Source organism: Ischnura elegans, chromosome 4 (assembly GCF_921293095.1).
Source record: "Ischnura elegans chromosome 4, ioIscEleg1.1, whole genome shotgun sequence".
NCBI classification, from domain to species: domain Eukaryota; kingdom Metazoa; phylum Arthropoda; class Insecta; order Odonata; family Coenagrionidae; genus Ischnura; species Ischnura elegans.
The window spans coordinates 22,025,536-22,040,376 of record NC_060249.1 but is presented as its reverse complement, the minus strand read 5'-3'; the positions used below and the strand labels follow the sequence as shown (position 1 = coordinate 22,040,376).

General features: G+C 38.4%; 1 long non-coding RNA gene across 1 annotated transcript in view; it reads left to right on the top strand.

Annotated features, from left to right (window-relative positions):
• Window positions 1-14,841, top strand: part of LOC124157136 — a 212,660-nt gene that overhangs the window by 82,180 nt on the left and 115,639 nt on the right. The window lies entirely within an intron of this gene.

Genomic DNA, 14,841 nt, shown 5'->3' with positions numbered 1-14,841 from the left:
CAAAAGGATTCCAGTGCCTGAAAATAATAGGGCGGTTTTATTTCCCGACTTAGCGAACTCAAAACGGGCTGAGAAAATACTCATTTAAGAGAAGCAGAACGACGACGGGCCATTTATTAAAACATTTCCGGTAATAATGCAATATGCATTCAAAATATGACGAGCCTGATCAAAAGGATCGAATCAATTGTCATAGATTTCTACAATTGATACATTTCTACAATTCAAAGAAATTTCTACATCAAAAAAATTATCCGATGAGTCAAGATAACAGCTTAAAATTAAGGACGACTACAATGCAGTAAAAATATTTCTTGAGGAGAATGACGCCCATCACCATGCATGGCCTGACAGAAAGGAAAGTATATGTTATGTTCTACACGTATTGCAGCAGCCTGATGCAACCGCTGCGCTCAATGCCATGAGGGAAGAGACTGCCCAAGGACCGACCCCGTGAAGTGCGTTACTGTGGTGGAAGCCACACACGTCAGGGTCAACTGAGTGCAAGAAATAGCAGAAGGCAGCGACGCGTAACAATGCGCTTCACCAAAGCTACGACGAAAATAAAAACGAGAGTGATAATATTGTCCCTGCTCCACAGCCAGCTATCAATGTGTGGGAAAGAAGACGTCAAGCACGAGAGGTCACAAAAAACACTCAAACAAGAAAACACGTTAGTCAATCGTGTCCTCCATTAACAAAGAAAAGACGAGTCTGCGAAACAAAATACGGAAGCCGACCAAAGCCCGAATCAGTTTAATGCGGAGCTAATGCAGACCAAGGCAATCCTGACGCAAATGATGCAGCGCAAATGATGCGAGAGTTCTTGAAGATGTTAAGGCAAATTTTAAATAACAAACCCATAGTGAATTAAAAGTCATACTGGAATAAATCACTAGCCATCGCCTTGCGAAACGCAAATAGCGGAATAACAGACAAGTTGTCAGAATTAAAAATATTTTAGACAAATATGACTTTTCCGTATGTTTTATTTCCGAGATAAATCTGAGACAATGCAGATATAAAGGTACGTGTACGCTGCAGAGCAAAATCTAGCTAAAGTTGGACTGCTCGCGAGTGACAATGGGAGTGTGTACAATCGCTTGCAGAGCGAGACTTACTCTAGAGATTGTAGACACTCGTGAGATATTTTACTCTAGCGAGACTCTCTCTCTAGAGGGGTTGTAGGGCAGCTCTAGCGAGAATAAGACTAGAGACTGTACTACACACGAAAAAATTTACCCTCGTGAGAGCGATATTGCGAGACTGCTGTCGACTTCCTTCCATGGCTTTTTTTGTGCCTATCCCAATATTCCTTACTCAAGGTATTCCAAATTTCTGGGTAACTGAATGAAATGCTCTCGGGTCTTCCACCGGGTGAGTTTCTCCTATACTATAGACGTTTCGACGAGCGACTAGTAGTATTCCTGAATACGACCAACGAGTCGCGGGTTGAAACGAATACAGTAAGAAGGCAACTCACGTAGTAAGAGAATTTGAGACCCGGGAAAAGCACGAGATCATTCTTCTGCATAACTTTCGAACGATTGAATTGAATTAGAGGTCAGTTTTTCCCCACTTTTTATCCATTCCTTGCAGAAAGGAATGCTTTCCTTTCGCGGGGGAAAATACCCTACCTAGCAACCTTGATACCGCGATAGCAGTCTAGCGACCTAGCAGTCTAGCGTGAGAGCAACTCTACCACTTGAGTTGAGAGTCGCACTAGCTTGAGTGCTCTCAGAGATGTTTGCATTGTAGACTTTTCTGGTAGACTGCTCTCGCTAGAGCAGATCTGGCTTATAACTCTACAATGTGTACGTGCCCCACGTAATGAATAGAAGAGGCGATGACAGCACCCGAAGAAATGAAGCTTTGTGAGGGGTGGCTTTTTTAATCCCTGGTAGATTTAAATCAAGTATTTTATCTTTTGACAATCTTCCATCTTCAGAAGCGATAGGAGTAAAAATAGACACAAACATGGGGATCTTACAGCTCCACTCGTGCTATCTTAGACCCACAAATACATTTGAAGAAACAGACATCGACAATTTGTTTTGTGACAAAGCTTCAACATTGATAGGTGGAGACTTCAACAGTAAACATCCTGATTGAAATTTTCCTGGTGAAAATAGATATGGTAAAAAATCAAAAAGATTCACTGACGACAGAGGCCAGTTCATTACAGCTTTGACTGATCCCAAAACAATACTTGGAAACTCTGTAATTTAACTTTGCGATTAGCAAAAATATTAATAATATATGAAATCATATATTTTAAATAGTTGACGATTGGCCATTATCCTGTAATGGTAAGAATACGTACAAAACCTAATTTAGAGCCCAACGACAGAGCACACTTTGCTACAATTTAATTAACTGGAAGCTTTTTCGGAGCGAAGCATTGCGAAAGGCAATCCCTGTAAAGAAAAAACGAGAGTTTTTTCCCTCTGCAGATCAAAATACTTGATAAAATAAAGGAACGTAATTTCTGTAGAAGGAAATATATATTGTTGGGTACCAAAGTCGAAAAGGAAAAGGTGAAAGCCCTAAAAGACATTCCTAAAGACATTCGTGCACGCCTAAGTTGAAAAAGGCCTCAGGAAAATTTGACCTCCCGATATTTTGATTAAGCTGACGACAGCGGACAAATTGACAAATACCAAAGAGCAGGCGGAAAACTGTTTAGAAAAAAACATGTAGTCCAGGCCAAAGAGTGCCTTGCGTACGCTGGACGTAAAAATTCAAGCAAACAGATGGCGAAACCGCAATCTCAATAGAAAAAGCCAGAAAAGAATTAAAAAACTTGACGAAGGGTAAGGCATGTGGATACGACAGTCTCCCAAACGAAGCTGTTTTAAAATTCCATACAAGGGAGTAAGCTACTTCGTTGGCTTTGTCAACAATTTCGCAGGCCGCGGGCACTTTCCAAATCAGTGGAAGCATGCAGTAATCATCTGCATCTTTAAAAGAAGAGGCAAAACTCTTGTGACAGCAGATTTTAGCCTGATATCCCCATTATTAAACCTGAGCAAAAAAATGAAAAGACCAAATACCAACAGAAACGAAGAAAATTATTTACAGATCGTTTATTCAACCAATTTTAACATATGCCACACCGGCGTGGTGGGAATTACTCAACAAGGACGGAGGCACCTAAGATCTATTTTTAAGGTATGAGCAACTAAGCGGTGCACAACACAAGCAAAGTTACGGCCATTAAAGAAATTGTTAGAAAATAAGCATGCAAGTACTTCGAAAGCTTGTAATGAATCGAGAACGAGGCAATAAAAGCACTGAAAAGATTTGCAGATTCACTCAAGGACAAATTCCACCGACGGAGGATGTTTTAAACCTCTGACAAAATACGTTGTCAAAGAAATTGATTAATACATGGAAAAGACCTCTAGTTTCCAATTTAACTACGACCACACGGTTGGAATAAGATACAACAATAGCAAATATCAGCCATGGAAGAATGTGACACCGTTCCATTTGTTGAGAATATTTTTGCTCGATTGTAAGAGCATCATATCATCCTCTGAACGCGAATAAATCAAAGGATATCTTGGTGCTCCTCTTTATCTCAATGGAGAGCATTAGGAGCGGAATGAGCGCTCTTAAATGAATTCACACAATCATAACACAAGAAATGGCATTCACAGTGGTATTAAATGAAAAATTAAAGAATATTAGCATTGAAAACTCTTAATGTATTATTTTTGTTCACTTCCAGTAAGTTATCTAATCTTTCAACCCAAATAATTATACTTTGGGCAAATTTTTTTATCAAAACATTTAATAAAAAATGAATCGTTGAAAGGCTATTTTCGTTGATTCCTTTCATAATAATGGACCTAAAAAATTTGTTTTTATTTGGCATATAAAAACTTGGTATGAAATGAAAGAATATGGGCCAATATTTGCAGTAGATACGTGAAATTTTCATTTCGGAATTCGGAGCAGCATGGACACGTGTCGTAAAACTGACTAAATGTTGGTTTTGCGTCTAATTTCCTCAACTTCTACGCTTCAATGAACCATACCTATGTCTACACAAAAGCATCCTTAACTTGGAATATGCCTGAAAAAGTTAGTGTAGCATGGCCAAGGCTAAGTTACGAAAAGGAAAATAATGATAATATTACCTAATAATCTGAAAATTACTTTCTCCATCTAGGGAGAACACCACTTGTGAAATCGTTGTGCTCTACTACATGTCATATCACGTAAAAAAACGCCGATTCTCCCGTCTTACCTCATATATCTTCAGGTCAGAGCCCTTAGGAGAGAGCACGGGACGGAGTGGGCCCTCGAAAATGGAAGGACTATTGCCCCTCTAGTCCCTCGCTCCCCACACATAATATTTCCCGCCTCAATCTTATTCACATTTCCAGGGCTCTCCCTCGATTTGAATATATGCCCTTCTGTATCCCCTTCGGCACTGTCTCCAGGGGGCTATCATTCAATGCAGAGCTATATGCATGGACCTCTCCTTCTCCCATTTCCCCTTTTTTTATCCTTTCCAACTCTTGTGTTCCCGCGAAGAAATCCTTTTCGAATACCCCGAAAGCCTGCAGGATCATCTGCCCTTCTTATCATTCAGCTCCAATCGTCATTTCACGGAAGACTTCAGATTATATCGATCGCTCTCCAATACTTACCTTCTCTTTCTTTTTTTTCACTTAAATTTATTTCTGAGATAATATTTCAATTATTTATGTAGACAATTTTTAATTTATTGAGATATCTTTTACTTTAATAAAAAGCAGTGTTTGTGATACAATAATACAGGGATGCCAAGTATATTTTTAATTTATTAAAGTAAAAGATATCTTAATAAATTAAAAATTGTTTGCCATATGACCTTGCCCCGGGAAATTTTATAAGTAGTGAGTTTCAAGTTTTTTAAGCATTTTAGAAGAGTCACTCCGGGAAAAATCGACAGGCCTGACACATTTTTTCCTCACACCCATAACGAATATTTGAGGTGGCTCGGGCCCCTTCAGGCCCCATGGAGTCAGCGCCACTGCAATAATAATAACTTTGTTTTTCTCTCATCTATGACAAATCTTCTATGCGACCTAGGATTTGAAGAGGATCTTAATCACCATCCACATTGGTTGTCCAAAACATCGAATTTTTAGTCACTCAAAATTGAAACTTTCAAACTTTTGAAGCTCAATGTTTGAGTAACTATGAAGTCGATCTCTTCTATTAACATAGAGTCTTATGATGAACATTCTCTTCGAAGCCAAGGTCAAAGTGAAGTTTTTCTATAAATTTGCATTAATGATCAAAAGTTCCTGGAGTTTAGGCAAAATGATACAAAAGTGTTTTTCCGACGTTTCGGTTTATTTGTAAACCATCCTTAGAGATTTAAATGAAAAAATGATTGTAAAATATTGATATATAAATAAAAGGTTACAAGAATATTTTTTTACTATAGTGTACAATCAGTTTTTCATTTGAACACTGAGGATGGTTTTCAAATAAACCGAAAGGGCGCGCTTCGGCGGCAAAACATTTTGCATCACATGGCCTAAACTCCAGGATATTTGACCATTAATAAATAGAGGCCAAGACAAGAAAAATATTCTAAGTATTTAATGGAAAACAAAGCTATTTTATTATTTCAAATTGATTTGTAAGTTCCACAAATCGACGCCAGAAACGACAAAAACGATAAGGTATAGGAAATGCGAGAAAAAATACTTAGAGATAATATTATCATTTGTATGCATCGCAGATATTTATATTTTAGTTGTAACTTTTAATTTATTGATGCATTTATAATGTTAGTTGTAGAATCAATTCAAATCTATTAGTCACAAATCCTCGAAAATCATATGATTGATACTTAAATATCACTATTAGATTCGCTTATTTTTAAGTCTGTGAACTGTTATAGCATGTACCAAGTTATATCATTTCCTGCGTCTATTTCCCTAACAATTTATTTGTTTAATATACTTAAGACAATAACATATTTACCTGCAGATTTGATGATTGATTAGAATTTAATATGGTTATTCGTTATAATTCCAAAATGACCTTGCAGACCGTGCGTGAAAAATGGTGCAGTTTAGGCACTGCCATTGCTTTACTTGTCCCATTTTTCACCTCCGACTTTCCAGCCGGAGCTGCAGAAAGGTATTTCTCGCATGTCAATTATTTGTATCTCGTGTATCTTGCTCAATATCTTGGCGGGTTATTCTTTTCAATTTCCTCTTTAACCTCAAGTGGGGGCTATAGGTCTCCATGCATGGTAAAGATCTTCGTATTACTTTCTACTTATCGTCGTCTTCTATCCTCTATGCGGGAGTTCCACCATCCACATCCGAGTAATCAAACATCTCTAATACTGTTCTTATTTTCCTACTCGAAACCTCCTCCTTAATTATGGTCACTGTACGAGTGTGTCAGTTCAAATGTGCGACTCAGCTGATTGAGCTATGAGGCTAGAGAGTCATCTTTGGTAAGTAGCGACTCCTTCCGAACACGACTCGCTCCTCGCACACTGTGCGCTGGAGTCGTGCAAGGCGAAGTCAGACAACTGGCGCTCACGACTCCCCCTGCGCACAATGTGTGTGTTGGAGTCGTGAGCGGTGGGAGTCGGACTCCATGTGCATACAACTCCCTTTGCGCATACTGTGCACTGGAGTTGTGCGAGGCGAAGTCAGACAACCGGTGCTCACGACTCCCTCAGCGCACACTGTGCCTGTGTTATTGTCATGAGCGGTGGAATTCGGACTCCATGTGCACATGACTCCTTCCACATACATTTTCCGTGTAAGGCTCATCGCACGTTTAGCGGGTCAAAGGAAGCACCTTTCGTGGGTAGCCCACTGCTTACCTTTTCACGTCACTTGAAAGATTCTCGTGATTCATTTTCTGGTTATTAATCTAAAGAATTTCATATGGCCCTTATCATTCTCTCCCCTGCACTTTCCATACATCGTGAAAGAAAAATGGTTGAAAATTCACATTTTAATGGTAAAAGTTATCTTCAACGGAAAATTTATGAAAATAATTCGAGTAAAAAATGAAAATTTGTTCTAACACAAACGACTAAGATTAATCGATAAAATTAATTATGAATTGTTAACACGATCATGTAGCATCGAAGAGAATATTTAGTTACAATATTTTTTTTTAATTGTCATCTCTAAGCACAGTACATTTTCCGTCTTCTATAAAAGATATACCGATCTCTGTTTGGAAAAAATAACTTGTAACCCTCGGCTTCTAAACTCTTCATGTGTGCTCACCGTAAAATAGGTCGGGGCGCGCTAGCAGATACATTTTCATATCGTGATTTCAGCATCTTTCATGCTTACGAAACATTTTATAAGTGTCGGATGTTAAACACAGGCCCTATTAACTTAAAGGATGCCAGCCTGACGATAATAGTTGCAGATTTCTTATAAAGCATTTTCTGGCGGAGAATCCAACCATATTTTCTCGCACGTGTGACTTGAGGATTATGCATGGAATTAAAATCGGATTAGCCAGCGGTGTACCTTTATGGAATATCCCGCATTGAAAAATCAAAAATTCCATAGAGGAGGAATCATTAGCCTTGACCGGGATTCGAATCCCAATCTCGTACAACTGGTAGAAAACTGGTGCGAAATCGGCAGATCCAGGTTCAAATTTTGGTCTCGGCAAATGATTGTTTCCATAGAATTCTCACGCTTTATGCCTCTAAGGAGTTTTCAATATTATTAAAAAAAGTATGTGAATTATCTGCATCGTTGTAGCCCCTGAAAATCTTTCTGTGGGTTGCGTGCCTCGAATTTTATACATTACCAAAACTCGTTTTTCACGAAATAATTTGCGAAATACTTTGAAATAAAGGTCTTCTCTTAATAAGTAAATGAAAATGAGTCATTCGATCTGAATAAGAAAGGAATAAAGAAAGTGAATGGGATGATAATCTCCACTGAATGGAGGAATGCGGGAAAGCAAGTACAATGGACAGGAAAGAATGACCGCCAGGGTATTTGTGAGAAAGGAGATGAAAATGTGAGTGGAATGACAGGCCATATAAGCCGAAGGGAAAGGTAATCCTCCGCGTCAACAGAACGCACAAAATAAACATTGGTTTACCGATTGCCTCACTCCTTTTGCTCCGCGCCACTAACCCTTGCCCATCCCCACTGGAATATATCCTGGCCGACCCTATTTTCCTTGGCCCACAGTTTTCCTAGATCTGACCACACAATCACGCCCCCTATTCACTCTCACGACATCGCCGAATCTATCCTAAGCACCTCTGAGAGCAAGGAATATAATATTTGAGAAATCGTGAGAGTGTGATTTGTAGAGGGAGAGGCGAGGAATCGCAGCCATCTTCTCTACTTGTGCTATGACCGTCATCGTTCATCCCCACAGCCAGCCTTTAATAATTGCCATGTGGAAATTTGTAAGCAAAGTTCCTTTTTGGCTAACAACTTGCTTTCTAGTGCAAAAGTTTGGTTTTGTTTTGCAGTATCGATAACCTTAATTAATTATCGGAGGCAAACTGTTGCAGTTGGGCGAGGCTTCATCTCCGTTAGCTCCCAAAAATAATCCTCTTAACGAGGGAACTAGATTTTTATTGTTCACCTTTCTCATGCGCAAGATATAGAACGAATGATATTGTTCAACAACTTCATTTTATTGTTGATTATTATAGAGTTTGTAAAATAAGTAGACCCGTATTTCATTTATTTTTCAAAACCCTCCCTTACTTCTCAAGCCATGTGCAACGAAAAATTGACGAAATTAGTAGCCGTTGGCAAGTTATACCTGTTAATAAATGAGTAAGTTATATTTGTTATTTTGCGTATTATTTTTATGACCGTGTGCTGTGCAAGTAGGGATCCTACTGCATGCTGGTAATTAGCCATCTCTTATGAAACACCCTTGAGATGACTTGAAAGGTATTATGCTGACTATGGTACCTAACCTCTAAATTTAATGGCGTTAGCTTATAATTAAAAAAGTAAAACTTCACGAAAAGAGGCTGGTTGAGCAGAAGAAATGTGTCGTCTTACGTGGCGATAAAAAGCAGTGGTGTGGCTTACTATTCAGCTCATATCTGAAATACAACTCAGCACCACTCATTTAATGCTAATGGTCCATAAAAACCTTTTTTAAATAACATGAATTATTGTCATGAGAAATGGCCAACCAATTGTCCAGAGGGTGGAATACCTTCTCATCACCCGTTGTTCTACTTATTGTTCAAAGAATCAATAACTTACGGCTACACACGAACGGACATGCTGCAGTTGCGTCGTATAACCAAAACCTGTGATTTTTTCGAATATCTTTTTACCAAGTTTGGGATAAACAAATGGATTGATTGAATGTTTTGTTTTCCTTCTGCATGATTTGCAACTAAGGATTGCGCATTTCATTTGAAATTGCTTCGATAATTTCTTTAGGCATTCATGATAAAGTGCATGATTGAATAAAAACAGACGCGGAAGAATAGTTATTTTACATCCACAAAATCTTCGGTGAAACGTATAGGTATACCGACTACTGAAACGGAGTTGCCTTTTAATATCACGACCCAATTTTCTAATTTATTTTCACTTGTTCACCTGAGTTCAGGTCGAGTTAATGTAAATACGTATCTCGTCGAACTGATTAGTCTGCTCTTGTGGATTGATAAGAGTAAATTTTTAAAGAAAAAATTTCAGACCACCCTGATAATGCCTGAGTAAGAATATTGAAGCTGGCGTGAGAGAGAGAGGACGCATTGGAAATGTGGAAAGTGACATTTGAAGACTACATGGCTATAGAAGACGAAATTGAAAAGGAGAATAAATCGCAAGATATAAGAAAAAATAATTGAATGTATTGCTTACGGAAGGAGTGGGTTTTTTCCCCTTGGCCAGGATTTACGAGTCGGGGATAACATGCGAAGAGCCTGTGTAGTACGTAGGTACTCAATTCTTCCGCGGGAAAATAGGAACCCGTCTACGTGGTCTATGGATTGCTTGTACGAGTCACGTATAACCATCGAAATAAGGCAAAGAGGAAATCAGAAGCACTTCAAGAATATCTTACATGCAACCAACTCTTTTCTGGAAACATGTGGTTTCTTTTAAATAAATTGAAAAACGACAAGAGGATGCTGAAAGTTACTACTTTTGAAATAATGCCGATACGAATACGTGATTGCTTTTGTGATACAGATACCTACCAAACTTAAATAGATCGCTGTATGCAGTCTCGTGGCTAATCCTCCGAGTGCGTGCAACTTTGTCCTTGCTTACCTGTGTACTAGTATTTATGCATAGTATTTAAATTGACAAGCATTCGTGCTAAAAGAAATGAAAATACAGTGTTGTTAAGAGGTCTTATCACCTTAGCTTAATAGGTCGTAATTTGTCTTTTTTCCTGTCTTACAACTCATTTGAAACTTACGCCATTATCTGGAAAGTTTTGGGACAGAAATAGAAATCATTTCAAAGCAGGGGCAGTCTGGGGTGATTGGGGGCCCTCGGCTGGAACTGATGATGGGGCCCCCCTCAGTGGAGGATTCGCCTCCCCCCTCCCCCGGAAAATTTTATGGATACATTTTTCAAAATATCTGGGGGCACTTATCACCATCTTAACCTGCTAGACCCTTTAATTATGTATTATGGATCATTTATATATTTAGTGAATTTGTTCCTTGAAAAGGGCCTGAAATTTAATGACCCATTCAAAAAGCACAATTAAAAATCTAAAATATTACGAAGCGCATTTTGGGGTCGGGTAAAGACTTTTGCTTGTTATGAATTAACTACTTATGTCTACTTAATTTTTGCATGACATATAGCCACATATAGTCACAAGTAAGTACGTAGCTTTTTTCCATACTTGCTGGTTATTGTTTTAAAGTGCAGATAAAAAATGAGTTAGGTAATTACTAATTTAGCCGAGAAATTTAAGCCTGAATTAACTAACATAGGTATTCAAACTATGTTTTTAAGGATTATCTTTAACAATTTGTTTCGTCCATATAAATCAAATGACCGATTAAAACTTTCGGATAGAAAAGAGAATAACAGGTAAAATTTTATGATAAATTTTTTATATTTTTATTTATTTTGATTTTGATCTTTATATTAGAGAAGCTGTAGTTAAAAAAATATTTTTATCAGTAACTGTCAAATATTAATGGACCCAATCAATAATTTAAGTATTTTTTTGTGCTTTCATTCTAAACGATTCTGTGTACAGAGAATCATAAAAAATATTCACAATATAAAAACTTAATTAAAACCACTAACATCTACACACCCTTTGGTCCAAACACAGATCCGCTTCTGGCATCAGGCGTATCACTGGAGGTTTTGCAATCGTCTATCTTTTCTTTTCTTTCTTTGAGTTTGGAGCAATATATTGAGAATAGAAACTAAACGCACAAAAATCAAATTATATGCACAGAGAAAAAAAGTGATTATAGAGAGATGAGAGAACCGCGCGGCAAGTTGACTCGAAGCGCGTCACAAGACTGTATTTTTTAAACTATTAAAATGAAAATACGAATATTCCAACGTACCTGAATCTGTATCTGAACTCTCACTATGTAGTAAATCGATACAGGAACCGCTGTTCTTGTTCAGCCAAACACTCAAGTTTTTTGAGATATTATTAGCATAAAAGAGTTTTTTCTTCTTCTCATTTCTTTTCTGCGCACCGCTTTTGTAAACACGTTTTATATTAACACTTCAAAGAGGATGAAACTCTCACCTCCCAAACCAGCGCTCGCTCGAATATTTAGTATTTTGCGATCTGTATGACGAAAAATAGAGAATATTTGTGCTTTGCCCGCGCAACTTCCCTCTCCAACAACGCTTCCTTCCCGACTTCCTTCGTCCGTGGACTGGGTCTCACGGTAATAGATACTCCTTAGTAAAAAAATCTCGGACAAGCGAGATGTGTAACTATACCCAAACATAGTAATCTGATATTTTCCTCGATTAACACGTTCCCTGCCACGCGCCGCCATAGGGCGTCTCACATAACTTCAAATTCGAGTTAGTGAGACGCCATATGGCGTCTCGCATAGCTGCTGGACGCAACTAAGACGCCAATGGGCGTCAAAGTAGCGTTTTCGTTGAATCATCAAGCGATGTATAGAACTTGAAATTTAAGCTACATTTCCTTATGCACTGACGAGACAATGTTATCTTCTGTGAAGGGAGGGTATTGGTAACACATTTCAGCTCGAATTTCATTTCTTTTTCGTCTTCGGTTTCTCATGTTTTTTTCGAGAGTGCCATTTTTCAATGGCTATATCATTCTATGCTTCAAGTGGAAGCTCGAGGTATTATATCTCCACACAATGTTTCAAATTACATTTGCAGAGCTTTTTTCGTTTTTTTTTCCTTCCCTCAGTTGTCGCTCATACCTAACCGAGTTTGGAGCGTATCAGTATACCAAATGTATTCTCTGTGTCTGTGCCTTCGATACGGAAGTGATAACCAGTTTAGTGAATATATCATGTGTACTTCATCACGCATTATTGGGGGAAAGAAACGTTTTAACGAAGAAGAAATCGAGCATATGTTTCATTCTGACAATTCGGCTTCCACCAACGACCTTGAAGGATTTTCTGAAGGAGACACCGCTAATTCAGGGTGTCTGAGGAATCGTATGAATCCTCAGAGTCAGGTTATCTTTCTTCTTCTAATACAGGTATGATTCATTATTCCATTTTTTTATTCACAATCTAATAACTCCTGCTCAGAGGCGCCGACTCCATGGGGCCTGAGGGGGACCGAGCCCCCCCAAAAATTCGTTACAGATGTGAGGAAAAAATGTTCATGCTTGTCAATTTTCCCCGGAGTGTCCAGATATCGAGATTCGAGTGATCAGGGTTCTAATATCGATCATATGACTATTCTAAAATGCTTAAAAAACATAAAATTCACTACTTATAAAATTTACAGAGACAGGGTCCCCGGTTTGGGCCCCCCCAAATATTTTTTGTAAATCGGCACCCCTACTCCTGCTGTAATGTTTAGATACTTCTAGTGATTTGATTCATCCCACGCTTATGGAAAGAAATGTTGTGAGATAAGTCTCATTTTGTGGGTACCATTAGGAAATATAGGAAAGGGCTGTTAAGAGAAATAACGACTGCTAACTTAAAGAAAGGCATTTCAGTGCTATGAAAAACTTGTGGAGCAACGGTAAAGAAATGGAAAGATCAGCGCGACGTATTCATGATCTCCACCACCATCAGATAGGAAATAATCCCAACGGGGAAAGAAATCGAAGAGGGCCATGATGGTTACTAAGATGGTTACTAAGCCAAAGATGGTGATTGAGTACAATAAAATAAAGGGAGGAATTGACATTGCTGACACCCTTTCGTTGTATCACTGCACCCATCGAAAAACAGTAAGGTGGTACCACAAGGCGGCCTATGATGCTCTTTTTGGGACATGCATTGTTAATGCTTTTATACTGTGGAATGAAACACGGAATCCAGGTGCCCACATGATCTCTCTCCAGCAGTTAAGACAATAAATTATAGAAGAATGGCTGCATATTCTTCGGGATTCCGTTGATAGGGTCTAAAAAAAATTGACGCACTACCCGGTAAATACAAATAACACTGAAGGAAGTCTTCGAAGTCTGGTAATTTAGAGGATAAAATTATCATAACATAAAATCAAGAAGTAGTATTTTTCGCACTATTAGATATTAGCGCTGTTTCTTCATTTTAGAAAAGCCCGTGTTGGCTGTCGTGGATGTTACAAAGAATTCTTGCAGACGATGAGTCGCAAAGTTGCCCTCAGTAAAGCCAAACGTGTTTCTACAAAATTTATGATCTCTCCGGATCAGCCGTACCTAAGCCTCCCAAGTATAAATCATTGCACTATTCATCTCCGGATACGATAGCAAATATTATTAAAAGCATAATCAACAATTAAAATTTGTTTTAACATTATTTCCAACCATAGCTTTTGAGTGTACACTAAAACGTTGGAACGCAGATCCAATTGCCTGAGCCGCCAAATGGCGTCTCATCAAATTTTAGGCATTGTCAAAAGTGGGGAGACGCCCTATGGCGTCGCACGTGACTAAAGTTACAATCATAGAGCATCTGGAGAGGGCGTTAGCTACCCATCCCACGGTAGGAAAGTGAAGCCAGGGGGGCGTGGCACTTCAGCCCGTCCGCCATATTCCTTTACCCCGGGTGAAGCAGAAATACATGGTTCCTTATGGCATATTCGTCAAAGGAAACTCAATATTTTCCCTACTGACAGCCGGAAAAAGCCGTTCCCACCGATGAGCGAAGATTATTTGTTGAATATAAAACCGGAAAAAATGCATCTTTACGATGATAGACGATTCAACCACGGTGCGGCAAATTAAAAATATGACGCACGACAAGTCACTTGCGACAATAGCAACTAATTTTCGGCTGTAAGCTGAAAAATATCTGATGAATTCATGTGAACCCTTAAAGAATATAACTTCTGATATTTAAAATAGAATGTTTCAAACCAAATTCAATTATGAAAGTAAATAAAAAAGGATAAATGGACGAGAGAGGAATGGGAGGACACTGAATGTTACGATAATAATCACGTTTAATTGCTATTGCGTGCACTACAAGATTTTATTTGGCTAATAATCCGTCAAAAATATACATAAATCGTGATTCTAGGAAAATAATATGGTTTAGCAAGACTTAAAACATTACATCGGGAATCATGCCTACCATTACTTATGAATGCTCTACAAAAAGTATTGATGAGAAAATTTTAAACACAGCGAAGTCGAGCTTCGATTCTTTTCGCCGGAATTTTTTTTCGGATATGTAACTTCAATATCTAAGTG